Source organism: Drosophila willistoni, chromosome 3R, assembly GCF_018902025.1.
Source record: "Drosophila willistoni isolate 14030-0811.24 chromosome 3R, UCI_dwil_1.1, whole genome shotgun sequence".
Lineage (NCBI taxonomy): Eukaryota > Metazoa > Arthropoda > Insecta > Diptera > Drosophilidae > Drosophila > Drosophila willistoni.
In genome coordinates this window covers 13,526,097-13,552,789 of record NC_061086.1, presented here as the reverse complement: position 1 = coordinate 13,552,789, position 26,693 = coordinate 13,526,097, and the positions used below count along the sequence as shown (strand labels likewise).

Here is a 26,693-nt window from a genome sequence, read left to right as displayed (position 1 = left end):
AGTTAGCTTGGTGCAAGAGGCGGGGAATGCGAGCCCGTGCTATACTCTTTGGTTGAGCTCGCCGCTACTGCGGCTGCTGCTCCACGCATTAGCGTGGGGTCTGTGGGATAATCCGAGTTGGCGTTGTTGTCCGCTGCTGCTGAGGCATAGGCATTGGACAGGGCGCCGCCATACATGAGGCACTCGTCCGCTGCCGCTGCTGCAGCCGCTGCTGAGGCACAAATGTTGTTCACCGACTTGTCCCAGGTATTCTTGATGATATTGGGGTTGTTCGTGTTGTCGAAGGTCAGGCCGCCGCTGCTGCCGCGCTTGACTCCCAGTGTGCCAGCGGATAGACCCACCACACCCACCGAACTGCCATTGTGGTGCATGGTGGCGACTGCATTCTGTTCATTCTGCTTCCTGGCCTCGGCATCGTCCTTCTCCTGGGCACGCTTGCGCTTCCTTTTCATGCAGAATACGACACATCACGGCCACAAGAGGCATGGTTAGGCCATCGGCACGTGCTTGGCATCGAAGTTGATTGAATCAAAGGACTCTTCGTCGCACTGCTTGCCCCGATAGCCATTGGCGCAGACGCATTCAAAGCTGTTCACACGATTCATGCAGGTGCCGCCATTGTGACACGGCAGACTGCCGCACTCGTCGATGTCGATGGAGCAATGGTAGTCATTGTTGAGACAAACAAACAAAGAAACCAACAAATAACATACATATATATATGTACATATATTCCTATATGTTATGTATGTATATAAATACATAAATGCATTTAAATTTATATTTATATTTACTTTTAAATATAATTTTTATTATGAGAAACGAGTTTAGTTCTTTGCATTTTTAATTTTCTAGCAGCAAGAATTTTTGAAGTTAACAGATATAAAGTTTGAGTCCCTTGAAAATTTAGAATTTTCAAGTTTGCAGCCCTTGGATATATGGCAACTCTTGGATTGGACGGCAATTCTTCTTTGTTTCCGTCTTCATTGGAGGGGAAAAAATAGGAGGGCAATTGAGATGGGAGTTAATTTGAAATTGTAACAAAAGGGAAACGGAGGGCAATTGAGATGGGAGTTTATTTGAATGTCAAATAAAACGGAAATAAAAGACGGGCTTTTTGACATTGATACAAATGTCAAAAATCAAAAGAAAAATTAAATAACAACTACAAGAAAACAACCAGCAACCACAAGAAAACAACCAGCAACCACAAAAAAATGGCAAATTTAAAATTCAACGTATCTGCAAAGGAAATTGAAATTCTGTAATGGATTCCGGATGAGAAAATTGTCGAGGGAATTACAGAATTGGGGGAATATTGCCGCAAATTCCCTAATAATGCCAAGGAAAGGATCATAGAAAATTTCAATTCGCTGGACATTTTCCTAGGGGAGCCTTTTTTCATTAGCATCGATGAGCTATTTTTGCCGCCCCTGGTAAGTTGGAGAGACTTCGGAAAGTGTCTAAACATTATATTAATAATATTTTTTAAATATTACAGGTACGAATTAATCCCGGAAAGGGTATCGAGGAAGCCGGAACCTCGTCAAAAAAAGCCAGGAGCGGTGAGATAGCCAAAATGTTGACTATGATGGCCGTGTCCCTCGATGGTTCGAAGAGGACCCTCATATGCATGAACTTAATGATGACGAAGTACAAATTTATGGCGGCAGAAACCATAATAGAAATTATTGTAGAAATATGTAGTTTTATAAAAAAAGCACGCATATCAACTAATTTGGTTTGCTTTGTTACTGATGGCAATCCAATTAATGTTTCAGTGCGAAATTATTTCGAAAATAATAATGGAACAGTCCCAGAATGTAATGCTCAATCATAAAGGGCACATTGATAACACATTGTGTCATGTGTACTCAAGGCCGCTGGACATCGAAGACCTTACAATAATAGAAGTTTGCGAGGTCGGTGTTCCAGCGGTCTTGAGGCACTATTATACAAAAGAAAAAAACTCCCTCACACAAGTTACACAAAAAATACATACTATGAATAGAAAGTTAGGAAAATTAGATAATAGTAAGTGTATGTGGTTAGGGAATATTTCTAATAATAAGTTAGAGGCTTTTGGAAAATTAGTTTTAAGTGAAACTACGGAATATTATAATTTAAGTAAAATAATTAATGTTAGTGATGAAAATTTAGTATTAGATGGTATATTAGAGTTAGTTTTCATATTAGCTTTTAAGAGTCCTTGGTCAGTTGGTAAAAAATAAATTTAATGAATTGGATATTGTGCATTTATAAATTTTGGGAGTGCTGGGAATGGGCCGAAAAAGGAAATGAAACTTGCGGCGTACACTTGACCCAGCCACATTTAACAAACGGTCAACAAATAAAAAGGTATGTAAATGTAAATTTATATATTTCAAATATATTAATAATTGTTTAATTTTACCAGCAAAACTCAAAATGACGGATAAGTACCAGAAGGCTATTAATTTCATGGATAGAGCTAGGATTTATGTAAGTAAATTGTTTCTTTTTTTACTCCAAATTTTTTTTTCATATTCGATCATTGCCTGAGCAAAGCACACGGCACGCATACGCATACAGTTCATGTTGCGTTGCGTCTGTGTATGTACACTTGTTAGAAAAAATATCCGTACACCATGAGAACATAACAATTTGTCAAAAAAATTGTGCTTTAATAAACTTAAAAGTATGAAATTGCTATTCATATGTTCAACATAGTTATTGTCCAATATATTTAACTCGTTTTTACACGATTCTATTATTTTAAATTAAAATTAGCAAACAAAAACAAAAAACTTCATAAGAAAGGAACAGAAAAAGTATCCGTACAACAAAATAAAAACCTAAAAAATATTCAAAAATCTTATAATATATTGAGCTTTAGTAGCTCGTAGGATAGCCCTTCCTCTTAAGGACCTCTGCAAGGCGACAGGGCAGTTTATCCACTCCTTCGGCCGCCATACACCCCCAGACCATCACCCCACCTCCGCCATGTTTGACAGTGGGCGCCAAATTTTCTTTATTCAAAGCAGTACCACTTTTTCGCCATACGAGTTTTCTTCCCTTTATGCCAAATATGCAATATTTGCTTTCGTCCGAAAATAAAACACTTTCCCAAAACTCTGGAGGCTTATTTACATGTTCATTGGCAAAATCCATTCGCTTCTTTCGGTTGACATCTGATATGTAGGGCTTTTTACGTGCTACCCTCTTTTTTCAATATTTTGCGAACAGTGTCTTCATGAATGGTTTTACCAAACGAATCTTCAACATTTTTGCTTAATTTCGATGCAGTTACTCGAGGATTCTTCTTTACTTCCTGCAATATTGACCGTTTTTCACGATCTGACAGCTTGCTCGGGCGCCCAGAACGTGGCTTTGATCCTTTTACTTTTGCAAGGTTATAACAATTGTGTATAAATTTTTTGTTTTTGTTCTCATTACAGACGGACCGCTATGCCGACATGGTAGACAAAGTAATTGGTATGGCGGAAGAAGCCATGCAGGATACACGAGAGGTAAGTAAATTTTAGTACATTTCAATTTATTTACAATTACTAAAAATTAATTTTTTTTTCTTTTTTTTTACATACACAGGCCCCGGTCGAACAACAGAAGTCGCAGGCTCTTGTTCCGGTGGCAACACCACCACTGGTTGTGGTTGATCCGGCACTGCCTGATAAGATATTATCTCTCAAATAAAAATTTAACCATATGGGACCTTTAGTTGTAGTTATTATTATTATTATTATTAAAGTATAGGATATAGTTATAAACTATCAACCTAACTATATTTTACAAGCACTGGCAACTAAGGCCTTCGGCTTAGACGAAAACTACATCCATACACTAGCCTGGGATTCGAACCCGGATCCTCGTTGTTCAGTTGACTAAATGACTGGGCCACTTAGACAACTCATCTACCGAGGACTGCAGTTGTAGTATTTAAGACGGACACTAGATTAAAGTGTGTAACATCGAGGGGTGGGAGACCTATTTCCGATATGCCCTTGGGATAATGATGGATAATACTATTCATTGTTCGTATCAAGCAAATTGTGTCACCGAAATGGCATTTTTCTATATTTTTAGCTGCAATAAAGATTAAAGCCATTGTATTTAACTTGTTCATATTGAATAACAGTCAACAATAAATAGAACCTGCAACCTCAATGATAAATCTCAACTAAATATTGCAAATAGATGCCAAGTACATCGAAGTATTGCATTGGAATTATTAAAATTTACGTAACCGGTTTTAGTAATTTGCAAAACACATTTTAACCCGTTCTTTTTCAAACATTTACTTCAGTCTCAGTCTCATCTGGTAGAAACATATCATCGTAGGCAATATTATTAAATATATCAGCAATTAAATCCCGAAATATTCCCGCAAATATTTTCAAATTCACTGTGAATTGGCTTTGAATAATATGAATTTGCCCTCCATGTCATAGTTAGCTTGGTGCAAGAGGCGGGGAATGCGAGCCCGTGCTATACTCTTTGGTTGAGCTCGCCGCTACTGCGGCTGCTGCTCCACGCATTAGCGTGGGGTCTGTGGGATAATCCGAGTTGGCGTTGTTGTCCGCTGCTGCTGAGGCATAGGCATTGGACAGGGCGCCGCCATACATGAGGCACTCGTCCGCTGCCGCTGCTGCAGCCGCTGCTGAGGCACAAATGTTGTTCACCGACTTGTCCCAGGTATTCTTGATGATATTGGGGTTGTTCGTGTTGTCGAAGGTCAGGCCGCCGCTGCTGCCGCGCTTGACTCCCAGTGTGCCAGCGGATAGACCCACCACACCCACCGAACTGCCATTGTGGTGCATGGTGGCGACTGCATTCTGTTCATTCTGCTTCCTGGCCTCGGCATCGTCCTTCTCCTGGGCACGCTTGCGCTTCCTTTTCATGCAGAATACGACACATCACGGCCACAAGAGGCATGGTTAGGCCATCGGCACGTGCTTGGCATCGAAGTTGATTGAATCAAAGGACTCTTCGTCGCACTGCTTGCCCCGATAGCCATTGGCGCAGACGCATTCAAAGCTGTTCACACGATTCATGCAGGTGCCGCCATTGTGACACGGCAGACTGCCGCACTCGTCGATGTCGATGGAGCAATGGTAGTCATTGTTGAGACAAACAAACAAAGAAACCAACAAATAACATACATATATATATGTACATATATTCCTATATGTTATGTATGTATATAAATACATAAATGCATTTAAATTTATATTTATATTTACTTTTAAATATAATTTTTATTATGAGAAACGAGTTTAGTTCTTTGCATTTTTAATTTTCTAGCAGCAAGAATTTTTGAAGTTAACAGATATAAAGTTTGAGTCCCTTGAAAATTTAGAATTTTCAAGTTTGCAGCCCTTGGATATATGGCAACTCTTGGATTGGACGGCAATTCTTCTTTGTTTCCGTCTTCATTGGAGGGGAAAAAATAGGAGGGCAATTGAGATGGGAGTTAATTTGAAATTGTAACAAAAGGGAAACGGAGGGCAATTGAGATGGGAGTTAATTTGAAATTGTAACAAAAAGGAACCGGAGGGCAATTGAGATGGGAGTTAATTTGAAATTGTAACAAAAGGGAAACGGAGGGCAATTGAGATGGGAGTTTATTTGAATGTCAAATAAAACGGAAATAAAAGACGGGCTTTTTGACATTGATACAAATGTCAAAAATCAAAAGAAAAATTAAATAACAACTACAAGAAAACAACCAGCAACCACAAGAAAACAACCAGCAACCACAAAAAAATGGCAAATTTAAAATTCAACGTATCTGCAAAGGAAATTGAAATTCTGTAATGGATTCCGGATGAGAAAATTGTCGAGGGAATTACAGAATTGGGGGAATATTGCCGCAAATTCCCTAATAATGCCAAGGAAAGGATCATAGAAAATTTCAATTCGCTGGACATTTTCCTAGGGGAGCCTTTTTTCATTAGCATCGATGAGCTATTTTTGCCGCCCCTGGTAAGTTGGAGAGACTTCGGAAAGTGTCTAAACATTATATTAATAATATTTTTTAAATATTACAGGTACGAATTAATCCCGGAAAGGGTATCGAGGAAGCCGGAACCTCGTCAAAAAAAGCCAGGAGCGGTGAGATAGCCAAAATGTTGACTATGATGGCCGTGTCCCTCGATGGTTCGAAGAGGACCCTCATATACATGAACTTAATGATGACGAAGTACAAATTTATGGCGGCAGAAACCATAATAGAAATTATTGTAGAAATATGTAGTTTTATAAAAAAAGCACGCATATCAACTAATTTGGTTTGCTTTGTTACTGATGGCAATCCAATTAATGTTTCAGTGCGAAATTATTTCGAAAATAATAATGGAACAGTCCCAGAATGTAATGCTCAATCATAAAGGGCACATTGATAACACATTGTGTCATGTGTACTCAAGGCCGCTGGACATCGAAGACCTTACAATAATAGAAGTTTGCGAGGTCGGTGTTCCAGCGGTCTTGAGGCACTATTATACAAAAGAAAAAAACTCCCTCACACAAGTTACACAAAAAATACATACTATGAATAGAAAGTTAGGAAAATTAGATAATAGTAAGTGTATGTGGTTAGGGAATATTTCTAATAATAAGTTAGAGGCTTTTGGAAAATTAGTTTTAAGTGAAACTACGGAATATTATAATTTAAGTAAAATAATTAATGTTAGTGATGAAAATTTAGTATTAGATGGTATATTAGAGTTAGTTTTCATATTAGCTTTTAAGAGTCCTTGGTCAGTTGGTAAAAAATAAATTTAATGAATTGGATATTGTGCATTTATAAATTTTGGGAGTGCTGGGAATGGGCCGAAAAAGGAAATGAAACTTGCGGCGTACACTTGACCCAGCCACATTTAACAAACGGTCAACAAATAAAAAGGTATGTAAATGTAAATTTATATATTTCAAATATATTAATAATTGTTTAATTTTACCAGCAAAACTCAAAATGACGGATAAGTACCAGAAGGCTATTAATTTCATGGATAGAGCTAGGATTTATGTAAGTAAATTGTTTCTTTTTTTACTCCAAATTTTTTTTTCATATTCGATCATTGCCTGAGCAAAGCACACGGCACGCATACGCATACAGTTCATGTTGCGTTGCGTCTGTGTATGTACACTTGTTAGAAAAAATATCCGTACACCATGAGAACATAACAATTTGTCAAAAAAATTGTGCTTTAATAAACTTAAAAGTATGAAATTGCTATTCATATGTTCAACATAGTTATTGTCCAATATATTTAACTCGTTTTTACACGATTCTATTATTTTAAATTAAAATTAGCAAACAAAAACAAAAAACTTCATAAGAAAGGAACAGAAAAAGTATCCGTACAACAAAATAAAAACCTAAAAAATATTCAAAAATCTTATAATATATTGAGCTTTAGTAGCTCGTAGGATAGCCCTTCCTCTTAAGGACCTCTGCAAGGCGACAGGGCAGTTTATCCACTCCTTCGGCCGCCATACACCCCCAGACCATCACCCCACCTCCGCCATGTTTGACAGTGGGCGCCAAATTTTCTTTATTCAAAGCAGTACCACTTTTTCGCCATACGAGTTTTCTTCCCTTTATGCCAAATATGCAATATTTGCTTTCGTCCGAAAATAAAACACTTTCCCAAAACTCTATAAGCCTCCTTACATGTTCATTGGCAAAATCCATTCGCTTCTTTCGGTTGACATCTGATATGTAGGGCTTTTTACGTGCTACCCTCTTTTTTCAATATTTTGCGAACAGTGTCTTCATGAATGGTTTTACCAAACGAATCTTCAACATTTTTGCTTAATTTCGATGCAGTTACTCGAGGATTCTTCTTTACTTCCTGCAATATTGACCGTTTTTCACGATCTGACAGCTTGCTCGGGCGCCCAGAACGTGGCTTTGATCCTTTTACTTTTGCAAGGTTATAACAATTGTGTATAAATTTTTTGTTTTTGTTCTCATTACAGACGGACCGCTATGCCGACATGGTAGACAAAGTAATTGGTATGGCGGAAGAAGCCATGCAGGATACACGAGAGGTAAGTAAATTTTAGTACATTTCAATTTATTTACAATTACTAAAAATTAATTTTTTTTTCTTTTTTTTTACATACACAGGCCCCGGTCGAACAACAGAAGTCGCAGGCTCTTGTTCCGGTGGCAACACCACCACTGGTTGTGGTTGATCCGGCACTGCCTGATAAGATATTATCTCTCAAATAAAAATTTAACCATATGGGACCTTTAGTTGTAGTTATTATTATTATTATTATTAAAGTATAGGATATAGTTATAAACTATCAACCTAACTATATTTTACAAGCACTGGCAACTAAGGCCTTCGGCTTAGACGAAAACTACATCCATACACTAGCCTGGGATTCGAACCCGGATCCTCGTTGTTCAGTTGACTAAATGACTGGGCCACTTAGACAACTCATCTACCGAGGACTGCAGTTGTAGTATTTAAGACGGACACTAGATTAAAGTGTGTAACATCGAGGGGTGGGAGACCTATTTCCGATATGCCCTTGGGATAATGATGGATAATACTATTCATTGTTCGTATCAAGCAAATTGTGTCACCGAAATGGCATTTTTCTATATTTTTAGCTGCAATAAAGATTAAAGCCATTGTATTTAACTTGTTCATATTGAATAACAGTCAACAATAAATAGAACCTGCAACCTCAATGATAAATCTCAACTAAATATTGCAAATAGATGCCAAGTACATCGAAGTATTGCATTGGAATTATTAAAATTTACGTAACCGGTTTTAGTAATTTGCAAAACACATTTTAACCCGTTCTTTTTCAAACATTTACTTCAGTCTCAGTCTCATCTGGTAGAAACATATCATCGTAGGCAATATTATTAAATATATCAGCAATTAAATCCCGAAATATTCCCGCAAATATTTTCAAATTCACTGTGAATTGGCTTTGAATAATATGAATTTGCCCTCCATGTCATAGTTAGCTTGGTGCAAGAGGCGGGGAATGCGAGCCCGTGCTATACTCTTTGGTTGAGCTCGCCGCTACTGCGGCTGCTGCTCCACGCATTAGCGTGGGGTCTGTGGGATAATCCGAGTTGGCGTTGTTGTCCGCTGCTGCTGAGGCATAGGCATTGGACAGGGCGCCGCCATACATGAGGCACTCGTCCGCTGCCGCTGCTGCAGCCGCTGCTGAGGCACAAATGTTGTTCACCGACTTGTCCCAGGTATTCTTGATGATATTGGGGTTGTTCGTGTTGTCGAAGGTCAGGCCGCCGCTGCTGCCGCGCTTGACTCCCAGTGTGCCAGCGGATAGACCCACCACACCCACCGAACTGCCATTGTGGTGCATGGTGGCGACTGCATTCTGTTCATTCTGCTTCCTGGCCTCGGCATCGTCCTTCTCCTGGGCACGCTTGCGCTTCCTTTTCATGCAGAATACGACACATCACGGCCACAAGAGGCATGGTTAGGCCATCGGCACGTGCTTGGCATCGAAGTTGATTGAATCAAAGGACTCTTCGTCGCACTGCTTGCCCCGATAGCCATTGGCGCAGACGCATTCAAAGCTGTTCACACGATTCATGCAGGTGCCGCCATTGTGACACGGCAGACTGCCGCACTCGTCGATGTCGATGGAGCAATGGTAGTCATTGTTGAGACAAACAAACAAAGAAACCAACAAATAACATACATATATATATGTACATATATTCCTATATGTTATGTATGTATATAAATACATAAATGCATTTAAATTTATATTTATATTTACTTTTAAATATAATTTTTATTATGAGAAACGAGTTTAGTTCTTTGCATTTTTAATTTTCTAGCAGCAAGAATTTTTGAAGTTAACAGATATAAAGTTTGAGTCCCTTGAAAATTTAGAATTTTCAAGTTTGCAGCCCTTGGATATATGGCAACTCTTGGATTGGACGGCAATTCTTCTTTGTTTCCGTCTTCATTGGAGGGGAAAAAATAGGAGGGCAATTGAGATGGGAGTTAATTTGAAATTGTAACAAAAGGGAAACGGAGGGCAATTGAGATGGGAGTTAATTTGAAATTGTAACAAAAAGGAACCGGAGGGCAATTGAGATGGGAGTTAATTTGAAATTGTAACAAAAGGGAAACGGAGGGCAATTGAGATGGGAGTTTATTTGAATGTCAAATAAAACGGAAATAAAAGACGGGCTTTTTGACATTGATACAAATGTCAAAAATCAAAAGAAAAATTAAATAACAACTACAAGAAAACAACCAGCAACCACAAGAAAACAACCAGCAACCACAAAAAAATGGCAAATTTAAAATTCAACGTATCTGCAAAGGAAATTGAAATTCTGTAATGGATTCCGGATGAGAAAATTGTCGAGGGAATTACAGAATTGGGGGAATATTGCCGCAAATTCCCTAATAATGCCAAGGAAAGGATCATAGAAAATTTCAATTCGCTGGACATTTTCCTAGGGGAGCCTTTTTTCATTAGCATCGATGAGCTATTTTTGCCGCCCCTGGTAAGTTGGAGAGACTTCGGAAAGTGTCTAAACATTATATTAATAATATTTTTTAAATATTACAGGTACGAATTAATCCCGGAAAGGGTATCGAGGAAGCCGGAACCTCGTCAAAAAAAGCCAGGAGCGGTGAGATAGCCAAAATGTTGACTATGATGGCCGTGTCCCTCGATGGTTCGAAGAGGACCCTCATATACATGAACTTAATGATGACGAAGTACAAATTTATGGCGGCAGAAACCATAATAGAAATTATTGTAGAAATATGTAGTTTTATAAAAAAAGCACGGATATCAACTAATTTGGTTTGCTTTGTTACCGATGGCAATCCAATTAATGTTTCAGTGCGAAATTATTTCGAAAATAATAATGGAACAGTCCCAGAATGTAATGCTCAATCATAAAGGGCACATTGATAACACATTGTGTCATGTGTACTCAAGGCCGCTGGACATCGAAGACCTTACAATAATAGAAGTTTGCGAGGTCGGTGTTCCAGCGGTCTTGAGGCACTATTATACAAAAGAAAAAAACTCCCTCACACAAGTTACACAAAAAATACATACTATGAATAGAAAGTTAGGAAAATTAGATAATAGTAAGTGTATGTGGTTAGGGAATATTTCTAATAATAAGTTAGAGGCTTTTGGAAAATTAGTTTTAAGTGAAACTACGGAATATTATAATTTAAGTAAAATAATTAATGTTAGTGATGAAAATTTAGTATTAGATGGTATATTAGAGTTAGTTTTCATATTAGCTTTTAAGAGTCCTTGGTCAGTTGGTAAAAAATAAATTTAATGAATTGGATATTGTGCATTTATAAATTTTGGGAGTGCTGGGAATGGGCCGAAAAAGGAAATGAAACTTGCGGCGTACACTTGACCCAGCCACATTTAACAAACGGTCAACAAATAAAAAGGTATGTAAATGTAAATTTATATATTTCAAATATATCTGGTTAGAGATTGCGACCTATTGAAATTTAAATTGAATTTAAACCGGCTCGAGGTCAATCTTACAAAAGAAGATTATTTCAAAGGTAACACACAAAAAGGTGAGCAGGTTGTCTGTATAGCTATTTCAAGAACTACCAAGTTCTATCATCAGCAGACTTTGCTAAAGAACTCCAGAATTGCAATAGCCATACCATGTCTTCAACGCTAAAACTAGTTGGGAATTACATTGCCAACTAAATGAAGCGAAAAAAGCTGGCGAAGCCTACAATACCGAAGACCACCTTTTGTGTATTACCCTTAGGCGCTATGAAATATTAGTGTAAGAGCTTCGCCCTTAACAAACTAAATTCAAGACCTGTTTCTTTTTATACACGGTATATTGTACCATATAGAAAAAGGGGTTTTTTTGGAATAAAATTCCAAAAATAACGGCGTGCCTTCCGTTAGTGTTATCTGGTTAGAGATTGCGACCTATTGAAATTTAAATTGAATTTAAACCGGCTCGAGGTCAATCTTACAAAAGAAGATTATTTCAAAGGTAACACACAAAAAGGTGAGCAGGTTGTCTGTATAGCTATTTCAAGAACTACCAAGTTCTATCATCAGCAGACTTTGCTAAAGAACTCCAGAATTGCAATAGCCATACCATGTCTTCAACGCTAAAACTAGTTGGGAATTACATTGCCAACTAAATGAAGCGAAAAAAGCTGGCGAAGCCTACAATACCGAAGACCACCTTTTGTGTATTACCCTTAGGCGCTATATACCGTGTATAAAAAGAAACAGGTCTTGAATTTAGTTTGTTAAGGGCGAAGCTCTTACACTAATATTTCATAGCGCCTAAGGGTAATACACAAAAGGTGGTCTTCGGTATTGTAGGCTTCGCCAGCTTTTTTCGCTTCATTTAGTTGGCAATGTAATTCCCAACTAGTTTTAGCGTTGAAGACATGGTATGGCTATTGCAATTCTGGAGTTCTTTAGCAAAGTCTGCTGATGATAGAACTTGGTAGTTCTTGAAATAGCTATACAGACAACCTGCTCACCTTTTTGTGTGTTACCTTTGAAATAATCTTCTTTTGTAAGATTGACCTCGAGCCGGTTTAAATTCAATTTAAATTTCAATAGGTCGCAATCTCTAACCAGATAACACTAACGGAAGGCACGCCGTTATTTTTGGAATTTTATTCCAAAAAAACCCCTTTTTCTATATGGTACAATATACCGTGTATAAAAAGAAACAGGTCTTGAATTTAGTTTGTTAAGGGCGAAGCTCTTACACTAATATTTCATAGCGCCTAAGGGTAATACACAAAAGGTGGTCTTCGGTATTGTAGGCTTCGCCAGCTTTTTTCGCTTCATTTAGTTGGCAATGTAATTCCCAACTAGTTTTAGCGTTGAAGACATGGTATGGCTATTGCAATTCTGGAGTTCTTTAGCAAAGTCTGCTGATGATAGAACTTGGTAGTTCTTGAAATAGCTATACAGACAACCTGCTCACCTTTTTGTGTGTTACCTTTGAAATAATCTTCTTTTGTAAGATTGACCTCGAGCCGGTTTAAATTCAATTTATATTTCAAATATATTAATAATTGTTTAATTTTACCAGCAAAACTCAAAATGACGGATAAGTACCAGAAGGCTATTAATTTCATGGATAGAGCTAGGATTTATGTAAGTAAATTGTTTCTTTTTTTACTCCAAATTTTTTTTTCATATTCGATCATTGCCTGAGCAAAGCACACGGCACGCATACGCATACAGTTCATGTTGCGTTGCGTCTGTGTATGTACACTTGTTAGAAAAAATATCCGTACACCATGAGAACATAACAATTTGTCAAAAAAATTGTGCTTTAATAAACTTAAAAGTATGAAATTGCTATTCATATGTTCAACATAGTTATTGTCCAATATATTTAACTCGTTTTTACACGATTCTATTATTTTAAATTAAAATTAGCAAACAAAAACAAAAAACTTCATAAGAAAGGAACAGAAAAAGTATCCGTACAACAAAATAAAAACCTAAAAAATATTCAAAAATCTTATAATATATTGAGCTTTAGTAGCTCGTAGGATAGCCCTTCCTCTTAAGGACCTCTGCAAGGCGACAGGGCAGTTTATCCACTCCTTCGGCCGCCATACACCCCCAGACCATCACCCCACCTCCGCCATGTTTGACAGTGGGCGCCAAATTTTCTTTATTCAAAGCAGTACCACTTTTTCGCCATACGAGTTTTCTTCCCTTTATGCCAAATATGCAATATTTGCTTTCGTCCGAAAATAAAACACTTTCCCAAAACTCTGGAGGCTTATTTACATGTTCATTGGCAAAATCCATTCGCTTCTTTCGGTTGACATCTGATATGTAGGGCTTTTTACGTGCTACACGGCCATGATAACCCTCTTTTTTCAATATTTTGCGAACAGTGTCTTCATGAATGGTTTTCCCAAACGAATCTTCAACATTTTTGCTTAATTTCGATGCAGTTACTCGAGGATTCTTCTTTACTTCCTGCAATATTGACCGTTTTTCACGATCTGACAGCTTGCTCGGGCGCCCAGAACGTGGCTTTGATCCTTTTACTTTTGCAAGGTTATAACAATTGTGTATAAATTTTTTGTTTTTGTTCTCATTCCAGACGGACCGCTATGCCGACATGGTAGACAAAGTAATTGGTATGGCGGAAGAAGCCATGCAGGATACACGAGAGGTAAGTAAATTTTAGTACATTTCAATTTATTTACAATTACTAAAAATTAATTTTTTTTTCTTTTTTTTTACATACACAGGCCCCGGTCGAACAACAGAAGTCGCAGGCTCTTGTTCCGGTGGCAACACCACCACTGGTTGTGGTTGATCCGGCACTGCCTGATAAGATATTATCTCTCAAATAAAAATTTAACCATATGGGACCTTTAGTTGTAGTTATTATTATTATTTAATAATAATTTAAAGTATAGGATATAGTTATAAACTATCAACCTAACTATATTTTACAAGCACTGGCAACTAAGGCCTTCGGCTTAGACGAAAACTACATCCATACACTAGCCTGGGATTCGAACCCGGATCCTCGTTGTTCAGTTGACTAAATGACTGGGCCACTTAGACAACTCATCTACCGAGGACTGCAGTTGTAGTATTTAAGACGGACACTAGATTAAAGTGTGTAACATCGAGTCTCACAGAATCCGTAAGAAAATTGGAATTATATTTTCCATCATACAATTACATTTCATTCCATTTCTATTGTTAAAACAACAACAAATTAATTAAAAATAAAAAACAAAAGTGAACGAAAGAAAAATGTCTTTTCCGTAATCCGATTTTTTTTCGGGTATATATGTATTTTCTTCCACATATAGCTCAATACATGGCAAATCGATTAAGAATGGTAAGAAATTAAAATATCTACCTACTCGGTACATATATGAGCCAGAATATATGGTTAATTTCTATTTAAATGCATGTAAATACATAGGGGTCTGGCCAGACCCAAGGGTTAAACACTTGAACTTGAGCTTTGGCAACACCAGCAACCACGTTTTACATTTGCAGAAAAAAGGAAAGAAAGATCTTCAGTGTGACCAAACTTCATGTCACTTAAAAAACTTAATCTAGTACTGTAAAGTGTACTACCATTGTGACACCTCAGCACTGATGTCATTTCAGCTTTTTTCCAGACAGATCTGGCTGTTTTGGAAATGAGATTGCGGGAAAAATTTGAAAACAGCGGGCGGCGGGAATTCTAGCGTTTTTAGCAAATTGAAATATATATTTTTTTAATTTTACTTTTTCTTAATTTGGTGAGTTGTTTCTATCACATTTGGCGATGATTTTGAGAAAGAAATCAAAGCATAGCAAACGGTTGAAGCAAAGGTAAATATTTAATTATTTGTATTTAATTGTTATAAATACAATTTTGTCAATTTTAGATTGCCGGACAACTTTAATATATTAAAACAGATTGATCTTTTTCTGTTGAAAACATCTTGAAAATCAAAAACAAAAGCATCACTCCAATCCTGGAGTATTTTAATACTCCCAATATTGACCAAATTGAACGTCAGTACTATGAATTTAGGCAATGAAGTACTAAAATACCGGGATTCTGGCGGAAACTGCAGATTTCATGAACTGGCTTTAGTTGCTCTTCAAATATTGTCACTGCCTTGGTCAGTTTTTATCCAAGTGAATTTGGTTAAATCCAAAATCCGAAATAGGATGAGCGTTGATACGTTAAACGCTATATTAAGCATAAGGTTTATATTTATATATATTTTTAAATTAGAAATTAGCTTATCTAAAATTTTAGATATGGACTGCACCGAGAAAACAAATGCTGTTTTCATTACCAGCTACCGCCCAGCTGTCTAAATAAAATAGAACAGAGAGAATATTATACGAGCGATAAGGAAGATATTGAAAATCTAGTAAAAAATTCAATATTTAAAAATCAGCTTTTTTCGACTTTTTTCCCCGGAGATTCAGCTTTTTTTAGCTGTTTTCTTGAGTCGATTCAGCTGTTTTGGCCTAACAAAAAATGACAACACTGCACCTCAGACTGCCGCACTCGTCGATGTCGATGGAGCAATTGTTGAGACAAACAAACAAAGAAACTTACAAATAACATACATATATATATGTATATTCCTATATGTTATGTATGTATATAAATACATAAATGCATTTAAATATATATTTATATTTACTTTTAAATATAATTTTTATTATGAGAAACGAGTTAAGTTCTTTGCATTTTTAATTTTCTTAACAGATATAAAGTTTGAGTCCCTTGAAAATTTAGAATTTTCAAGTTTGCAGCCCTTGGATAGATATATGGCAACCCTTGGATTGGAGGGGAAAAAATAGGGGGAATTGAGATGGGAGTTTATTTGAATGTCAAATAAAACGGAAATAAAAGACGGGCTTTTTGACATTGATACAAATGTCAAAAATCAAATGTCAAAATTAAATAAAACTACAAGAAAACCAGCAACTAAAAAACCAAAAACCAAAACCAACCAAAAAAATGGCAAATTTAAAATTGAACGTAATTGCAAAAGAACTTGAAATTCTGGAATGGATTCCGGATGAGAAAATTGTCGAGGGAATTACAGAATTGGGGGAATATTGCCGCAAATTCCCTAATAATGCCAAGGAAAGGATAATAGAAAATTTCAATTCGCTGGACATTTTCCTAGGGGAGCCTTTTTTCATTAGCATCGATGAGCTATTTTTGCCGCCCCTGGTAAGTTGGAGAGACTTCGGAAAGTGTCTAAACATTATATTAATAATATTTTTTAAATATTACAGGTACGAATTAATCCCGGAAAGGGTATCGAGGAAGCCGGAACCTCGTCAAAAAAAGCCAGGGGCGGTGAGATAGTCAAAATGTTAACTATGATGGCCGTGTCCCTCGATGGTTCGAAGAGGACCATAATATACATAAACCTGATGATGACGAAGTACAAATTTATGGCGGCAGAAACTATTATAGAAATTATTGTAGAAATAAGTAGTTTTATAAAAAAAGCACGGATATCAACTAATTTGGTTTGCTTTGTTACCGATGGCAATCCAATTAATGTTTCAGTGCGAAATTATTTCGAAAATAATAATGGAACAGTCCCAGAATGTAATGCTCAATCATAAAGGGCACATTGATAACACATTGTGTCATGTGTACTCAAGGCCGCTGGACATCGAAGACCTTACAATAATAGAAGTTTGCGAGGTCGGTGTTCCAGCGGTCTTGAGGCACTATTATACAAAAGAAAAAACTCCCTCACACAAGTTACACAAAAAATACATACTATGAATAGAAAGTTAGGAAAATTAGATAATAGTAAGTGTATGTGGTTAGGGAATATTTCTAATAATAAGTTAGAGGCTTTTGGAAAATTAGTTTTAAGTGAAACTAGGGAATATTATAATTTAAGTAAAATAATTAATGTTAGTGATGAAAATTTAGTATTGGATGGTATATTAGAGTTAGTTTTCATATTAGCTTTTAAGAGTCCTTGGTCAGTTGGTAAAAAATAAATTTAATGAATTGGATATTGTGCATTTATAAATTTTGGGAGTGCTGGGAATGGGCCGAAAAAGGAAATGAAACTTGCGGCGTACACTTGACCCAGCCACATTTAACAAACGGTCAACAAATAAAAAGGTATGTAAATGTAAATTTATATATTTCAAATATATTAATAATTGTTTAATTTTACCAGCAAAACTCAAAATGACGGATAAGTACCAGAAGGCTATTAATTTCATGGATAGAGCTAGGATTTATGTAAGTAAATTGTTTCTTTTTTTACTCCAAATTTTTTTTTCATATTCGATCATTGCCTGAGCAAAGCACACGGCACGCATACGCATACAGTTCATGTTGCGTTGCGTCTGTGTATGTACACTTGTTAGAAAAAATATCCGTACACCATGAGAACATAACAATTTGTCAAAAAAATTGTGCTTTAATAAACTTAAAAGTATGAAATTGCTATTCATATGTTCAACATAGTTATTGTCCAATATATTTAACTCGTTTTTACACGATTCTATTATTTTAAATTAAAATTAGCAAACAAAAACAAAAAACTTCATAAGAAAGGAACAGAAAAAGTATCCGTACAACAAAATAAAAACCTAAAAAATATTCAAAAATCTTATAATATATTGAGCTTTAGTAGCTCGTAGGATAGCCCTTCCTCTTAAGGACCTCTGCAAGGCGACAGGGCAGTTTATCCACTCCTTCGGCCGCCATACACCCCAAGACCATCACCCCACCTCCGCCATGTTTGACAGTGGGCGCCAAATTTTCTTTATTCAAAGCAGTACCACTTTTTCGCCATACGAGTTTTCTTCCCTTTATGCCAAATATGCAATATTTGCTTTCGTCCGAAAATAAAACACTTTGCCAAAACTCTGGAGGCTTATTTACATGTTCATTGGCAAAATCCATTCGCTTCTTTCGGTTGACATCTGATATGTAGGGCTTTTTACGTGCTACACGGCCATGATAACCCTCTTTTTTCAATATTTTGCGAACAGTGTCTTCATGAATGGTTTTACCAAACGAATCTTCAACATTTTTGCTTAATTTCGATGCAGTTACTCGAGGATTCTTCTTTACTTCCTGCAATATTGACCGTTTTTCACGATCTGACAGCTTGCTCGGGCGCCCAGAACGTGGCTTTGATCCTTTTACTTTTGCAAGGTTATAACAATTGTGTATAAATTTTTTGTTTTTGTTCTCATTCCAGACGGACCGCTATGCCGACATGGTAGACAAAGTAATTGGTATGGCGGAAGAAGCCATGCAGGATACACGAGAGGTAAGTAAATTTTAGTACATTTCAATTTATTTACAATTACTAAAAATTAATTTTTTTTTCTTTTTTTTTACATACACAGGCCCCGGTCGAACAACAGAAGTCGCAGGCTCTTGTTCCGGTGGCAACACCACCACTGGTTGTGGTTGATCCGGCACTGCCTGATAAGATATTATCTCTCAAATAAAAATTTAACCATATGGGACCTTTAGTTGTAGTTATTATTATTATTTAATAATAATTTAAAGTATAGGATATAGTTATAAACTATCAACCTAACTATATTTTACAAGCACTGGCAACTAAGGCCTTCGGCTTAGACGAAAACTACATCCATACACTAGCCTGGGATTCGAACCCGGATCCTCGTTGTTCAGTTGACTAAATGACTGGGCCACTTAGACAACTCATCTACCGAGGACTGCAGTTGTAGTATTTAAGACGGACACTAGATTAAAGTGTGTAACATCGAGTCTCACAGAATCCGTAAGAAAATTGGAATTATATTTTCCATCATACAATTACATTTCATTCCATTTCTATTGTTAAAACAACAACAAATTAATTAAAAATAAAAAACAAAAGTGAACGAAAGAAAAATGTCTTTTCCGTAATCCGATTTTTTTTCGGGTATATATGTATTTTCTTCCACATATAGCTCAATACATGGCAAATCGATTAAGAATGTAAGAAATTAAAATATCTACCTACTCGGTACATATATGAGCCAGAATATATGGTTAATTTCTATTTAAATGCATGTAAATACATAGGGGTCTGGCCAGACCCAAGGGTTAAACACTTGAACTTGAGCTTTGGCAACACCAGCAACCACGTTTTACATTTGCAGAAAAAAGGAAAGAAAGATCTTCAGTGTGACCAAACTTCATGTCACTTAAAAAACTTAATCTAGTACTGTAAAGTGTACTACCATTGTGACACCTCAGCACTGATGTCATTTCAGCTTTTTTCCAGACAGATCTGGCTGTTTTGGAAATGAGATTGCGGGAAAAATTTGAAAACAGCGGGCGGCGGGAATTCTAGCGTTTTTAGCAAATTGAAATATATATTTTTTTAATTTTACTTTTTCTTAATTTGGTGAGTTGTTTCTATCACATTTGGCGATGATTTTGAGAAAGAAATCAAAGCATAGCAAACGGTTGAAGCAAAGGTAAATATTTAATTATTTGTATTTAATTGTTATAAATACAATTTTGTCAATTTTAGATTGCCGGACAACTTTAATATATTAAAACAGATTGATCTTTTTCTGTTGAAAACATCTTGAAAATCAAAAACAAAAGCATCACTCCAATCCTGGAGTATTTTAATACTCCCAATATTGACCAAATTGAACGTCAGTACTATGAATTTAGGCAATGAAGTACTAAAATACCGGGATTCTGGCGGAAACTGCAGATTTCATGAACTGGCTTTAGTTGCTCTTCAAATATTGTCACTGCCTTGGTCAGTTTTTATCCAAGTGAATTTGGTTAAATCCAAAATCCGAAATAGGATGAGCGTTGATACGTTAAACGCTATATTAAGCATAAGGTTTATATTTATATATATTTTTAAATTAGAAATTAGCTTATCTAAAATTTTTGATATGGACTGCACCGAGAAAACAAATGCTGTTTTCATTACCAGCTACCGCCCAGCTGTCTAAATAAAATAGAACAGAGAGAATATTATACGAGCGATAAGGAAGATATTGAAAATCTAGTAAAAAATTCAATATTTAAAAATCAGCTTTTTTCGACTTTTTTCCCCGGAGATTCAGCTTTTTTTAGCTGTTTTCTTGAGTCGATTCAGCTGTTTTGGCCTAACAAAAAATGACAACACTGCACCTCAGACTGCCGCACTCGTCGATGTCGATGGAGCAATTGTTGAGACAAACAAACAAAGAAACTTACAAATAACATACATATATATATGTATATTCCTATATGTTATGTATGTATATAAATACATAAATGCATTTAAATATATATTTATATTTACTTTTAAATATAATTTTTATTATGAGAAACGAGTTAAGTTCTTTGCATTTTTAATTTTCTTAACAGATATAAAGTTTGAGTCCCTTGAAAATTTAGAATTTTCAAGTTTGCAGCCCTTGGATAGATATATGGCAACCCTTGGATTGGAGGGGAAAAAATAGGGGGAATTGAGATGGGAGTTTATTTGAATGTCAAATAAAACGGAAATAAAAGACGGGCTTTTTGACATTGATACAAATGTCAAAAATCAAATGTCAAAATTAAATAAAACTACAAGAAAACCAGCAACTAAAAAACCAAAAACCAAAACCAACCAAAAAAATGGCAAATTTAAAATTGAACGTAATTGCAAAAGAACTTGAAATTCTGGAATGGATTCCGGATGAGAAAATTGTCGAGGGAATTACAGAATTGGGGGAATATTGCCGCAAATTCCCTAATAATGCCAAGGAAAGGATAATAGAAAATTTCAATTCGCTGGACATTTTCCTAGGGGAGCCTTTTTTCATTAGCATCGATGAGCTATTTTTGCCGCCCCTGGTAAGTTGGAGAGACTTCGGAAAGTGTCTAAACATTATATTAATAATATTTTTTAAATATTACAGGTACGAATTAATCCCGGAAAGGGTATCGAGGAAGCCGGAACCTCGTCAAAAAAAGCCAGGGGCGGTGAGATAGTCAAAATGTTAACTATGATGGCCGTGTCCCTCGATGGTTCGAAGAGGACCATAATATACATGAACCTGATGATGACGAAGTACAAATTTATGGCGGCAGAAACTATTATAGAAATTATTGTAGAAATAAGTAGTTTTATAAAAAAAGCACGGATATCAACTAATTTGGTTTGCTTTGTTACCGATGGCAATCCAATTAATGTTTCAGTGCGAAATTATTTCGAAAATAATAATGGAACAGTCCCAGAATGTAATGCTCAATCATAAAGGGCACATTGATAACACATTGTGTCATGTGTACTCAAGGCCGCTGGACATCGAAGACCTTACAATAATAGAAGTTTGCGAGGTCGGTGTTCCAGCGGTCTTGAGGCACTATTATACAAAAGAAAAAACTCCCTCACACAAGTTACACAAAAAATACATACTATGAATAGAAAGTTAGGAAAATTAGATAATAGTAAGTGTATGTGGTTAGGGAATATTTCTAATAATAAGTTAGAGGCTTTCGGAAAATTAGTTTTAAGTGAAACTAGGGAATATTATAATTTAAGTAAAATAATTAATGTTAGTGATGAAAATTTAGTATTGGATGGTATATTAGAGTTAGTTTTCATATTAGCTTTTAAGAGTCCTTGGTCAGTTGGTAAAAAATAAATTTAATGAATTGGATATTGTGCATTTATAAATTTTGGGAATACTGGGAATGGGCCGAAAAAGGAAATTAAACTTGCGGCGTACACTTGACCCAGCCACATTTAACAAACGGTCAACAAATAAAAAGGTATGTAAATGTAAATTTATATATTTCAAATATATTAATAATTGTTTAATTTTACCAGCAAAACTCAAAATGACGGATAAGTACCAGAAGGCTATTAATTTCATGGATAGAGCTAGGATTTATGTAAGTAAATTGTTTCTTTTTTTACTCCAAATTTTTTTTTCATATTCGATCATTGCCTGAGCAAAGCACACGGCACGCATACGCATACAGTTCATGTTGCGTTGCGTCTGTGTATGTACACTTGTTAGAAAAAATATCCGTACACCATGAGAACATAACAATTTGTCAAAAAAATTGTGCTTTAATAAACTTAAAAGTATGAAATTGCTATTCATATGTTCAACATAGTTATTGTCCAATATATTTAACTCGTTTTTACACGATTCTATTATTTTAAATTAAAATTAGCAAACAAAAACAAAAAACTTCATAAGAAAGGAACAGAAAAAGTATCCGTACAACAAAATAAAAACCTAAAAAATATTCAAAAATCTTATAATATATTGAGCTTTAGTAGCTCGTAGGATAGCCCTTCCTCTTAAGGACCTCTGCAAGGCGACAGGGCAGTTTATCCACTCCTTCGGCCGCCATACACCCCAAGACCATCACCCCACCTCCGCCATGTTTGACAGTGGGCGCCAAATTTTCTTTATTCAAAGCAGTACCACTTTTTCGCCATACGAGTTTTCTTCCCTTTATGCCAAATATGCAATATTTGCTTTCGTCCGAAAATAAAACACTTTGCCAAAACTCTGGAGGCTTATTTACATGTTCATTGGCAAAATCCATTCGCTTCTTTCGGTTGACATCTGATATGTAGGGCTTTTTACGTGCTACACGGCCATGATAACCCTCTTTTTTCAATATTTTGCGAACAGTGTCTTCATGAATGGTTTTCCCAAACGAATCTTCAACATTTTTGCTTAATTTCGATGCAGTTACTCGAGGATTCTTCTTTACTTCCTGCAATATTGACCGTTTTTCACGATCTGACAGCTTGCTCGGGCGCCCAGAACGTGGCTTTGATCCTTTTACTTTTGCAAGGTTATAACAATTGTGTATAAATTTTTTGTTTTTGTTCTCATTCCAGACGGACCGCTATGCCGACATGGTAGACAAAGTAATTGGTATGGCGGAAGAAGCCATGCAGGATACACGAGAGGTAAGTAAATTTTAGTACATTTCAATTTATTTACAATTACTAAAAATTAATTTTTTTTTCTTTTTTTTTACATACACAGGCCCCGGTCGAACAACAGAAGTCGCAGGCTCTTGTTCCGGTGGCAACACCACCACTGGTTGTGGTTGATCCGGCACTGCCTGATAAGATATTATCTCTCAAATAAAAATTTAACCATATGGGACCTTTAGTTGTAGTTATTATTATTATTTAATAATAATTTAAAGTATAGGATATAGTTATAAACTATCAACCTAACTATATTTTACAAGCACTGGCAACTAAGGCCTTCGGCTTAGACGAAAACTACATCCATACACTAGCCTGGGATTCGAACCCGGATCCTCGTTGTTCAGTTGACTAAATGACTGGGCCACTTAGACAACTCATCTACCGAGGACTGCAGTTGTAGTATTTAAGACGGACACTAGATTAAAGTGTGTAACATCGAGTCTCACAGAATCCGTAAGAAAATTGGAATTATATTTTCCATCATACAATTACATTTCATTCCATTTCTATTGTTAAAACAACAACAAATTAATTAAAAATAAAAAACAAAAGTGAACGAAAGAAAAATGTCTTTTCCGTAATCCGATTTTTTTTCGGGTATATATGTATTTTCTTCCACATATAGCTCAATACATGGCAAATCGATTAAGAATGGTAAGAAATTAAAATATCTACCTACTCGGTACATATATGAGCCAGAATATATGGTTAATTTCTATTTAAATGCATGTAAATACATAGGGGTCTGGCCAGACCCAAGGGTTAAACACTTGAACTTGAGCTTTGGCAACACCAGCAACCACGTTTTACATTTGCAGAAAAAAGGAAAGAAAGATCTTCAGTGTGACCAAACTTCATGTCACTTAAAAAACTTAATCTAGTACTGTAAAGTGTACTACCATTGTGACACCTCAGCACTGATGTCATTTCAGCTTTTTTCCAGACAGATCTGGCTGTTTTGGAAATGAGATTGCGGGAAAAATTTGAAAACAGCGGGCGGCGGGAATTCTAGCTTTTTTAGCAAATTGAAATATATATTTTTTTAATTTTACTTTTTCTTAATTTGGTGAGTTGTTTCTATCACATTTGGCGATGATTTTGAGAAAGAAATCAAAGCATAGCAAACGGTTGAAGCAAAGGTAAATATTTAATTATTTGTATTTAATTGTTATAAATACAATTTTGTCAATTTTAGATTGCCGGACAACTTTAATATATTAAAACAGATTGATCTTTTTCTGTTGAAAACATCTTGAAAATCAAAAACAAAAGCATCACTCCAATCCTGGAGTATTTTAATACTCCCAATATTGACCAAATTGAACGTCAGTATTATGAATTTAGGCAATGAAGTACTAAAATACCGGGATTCTGGCGGAAACTGCAGATTTCATGAACTGGCTTTAGTTGCTCTTCAAATATTGTCACTGCCTTGGTCAGTTTTTATCCAAGTGAATTTGGTTAAATCCAAAATCCGAAATAGGATGAGCGTTGATACGTTAAACGCTATATTAAGCATAAGGTTTATATTTATATATATTTTTAAATTAGAAATTAGCTTATCTAAAATTTTAGATATGGACTGCACCGAGAAAACAAATGCTGTTTTCATTACCAGCTACCGCCCAGCTGTCTAAATAAAATAGAACAGAGAGAATATTATACGAGCGATAAGGAAGATATTGAAAATCTAGTAAAAAATTCAATATTTAAAAATCAGCTTTTTTCGACTTTTTTCCCCGGAGATTCAGCTTTTTTTAGCTGTTTTCTTGAGTCGATTCAGCTGTTTTGGCCTAACAAAAAATGACAACACTGCACCTCAGACTGCCGCACTCGTCGATGTCGATGGAGCAATTGTTGAGACAAACAAACAAAGAAACTTACAAATAACATACATATATATATGTATATTCCTATATGTTATGTATGTATATAAATACATAAATGCATTTAAATATATATTTATATTTACTTTTAAATATAATTTTTATTATGAGAAACGAGTTAAGTTCTTTGCATTTTTAATTTTCTTAACAGATATAAAGTTTGAGTCCCTTGAAAATTTAGAATTTTCAAGTTTGCAGCCCTTGGATAGATATATGGCAACCCTTGGATTGGAGGGGAAAAAATAGGGGGAATTGAGATGGGAGTTTATTTGAATGTCAAATAAAACGGAAATAAAAGACGGGCTTTTTGACATTGATACAAATGTCAAAAATCAAATGTCAAAATTAAATAAAACTACAAGAAAACCAGCAACTAAAAAACCAAAAACCAAAACCAACCAAAAAAATGGCAAATTTAAAATTGAACGTAATTGCAAAAGAACTTGAAATTCTGGAATGGATTCCGGATGAGAAAATTGTCGAGGGAATTACAGAATTGGGGGAATATTGCCGCAAATTCCCTAATAATGCCAAGGAAAGGATAATAGAAAATTTCAATTCGCTGGACATTTTCCTAGGGGAGCCTTTTTTCATTAGCATCGATGAGCTATTTTTGCCGCCCCTGGTAAGTTGGAGAGACTTCGGAAAGTGTCTAAACATTATATTAATAATATTTTTTAAATATTACAGGTACGAATTAATCCCGGAAAGGGTATCGAGGAAGCCGGAACCTCGTCAAAAAAAGCCAGGGGCGGTGAGATAGTCAAAATGTTAACTATGATGGCCGTGTCCCTCGATGGTTCGAAGAGGACCATAATATACATGAACCTGATGATGACGAAGTACAAATTTATGGCGGCAGAAACTATTATAGAAATTATTGTAGAAATAAGTAGTTTTATAAAAAAAGCACGGATATCAACTAATTTGGTTTGCTTTGTTACCGATGGCAATCCAATTAATGTTTCAGTGCGAAATTATTTCGAAAATAATAATGGAACAGTCCCAGAATGTAATGCTCAATCATAAAGGGCACATTGATAACACATTGTGTCATGTGTACTCAAGGCCGCTGGACATCGAAGACCTTACAATAATAGAAGTTTGCGAGGTCGGTGTTCCAGCGGTCTTGAGGCACTATTATACAAAAGAAAAAACTCCCTCACACAAGTTACACAAAAAATACATACTATGAATAGAAAGTTAGGAAAATTAGATAATAGTAAGTGTATGTGGTTAGGGAATATTTCTAATAATAAGTTAGAGGCTTTTGGAAAATTAGTTTTAAGTGAAACTAGGGAATATTATAATTTAAGTAAAATAA

General features: G+C 35.8%; 3 pseudogenes; all 3 read right to left on the bottom strand.

Annotated features, from left to right (window-relative positions):
* Nucleotides 1–2: 2 nt before the first annotated feature.
* LOC6650589 lies at nt 3–617 on the bottom strand (annotated as a pseudogene).
* A 3,831-nt stretch (nt 618–4,448) lies between these two features.
* Nucleotides 4,449–5,063, bottom strand: LOC6650326 (annotated as a pseudogene).
* A 3,931-nt stretch (nt 5,064–8,994) lies between these two features.
* LOC124459744 lies at nt 8,995–9,609 on the bottom strand (annotated as a pseudogene).
* Between the last annotated feature and the right edge of the window lie 17,084 nt (nt 9,610–26,693).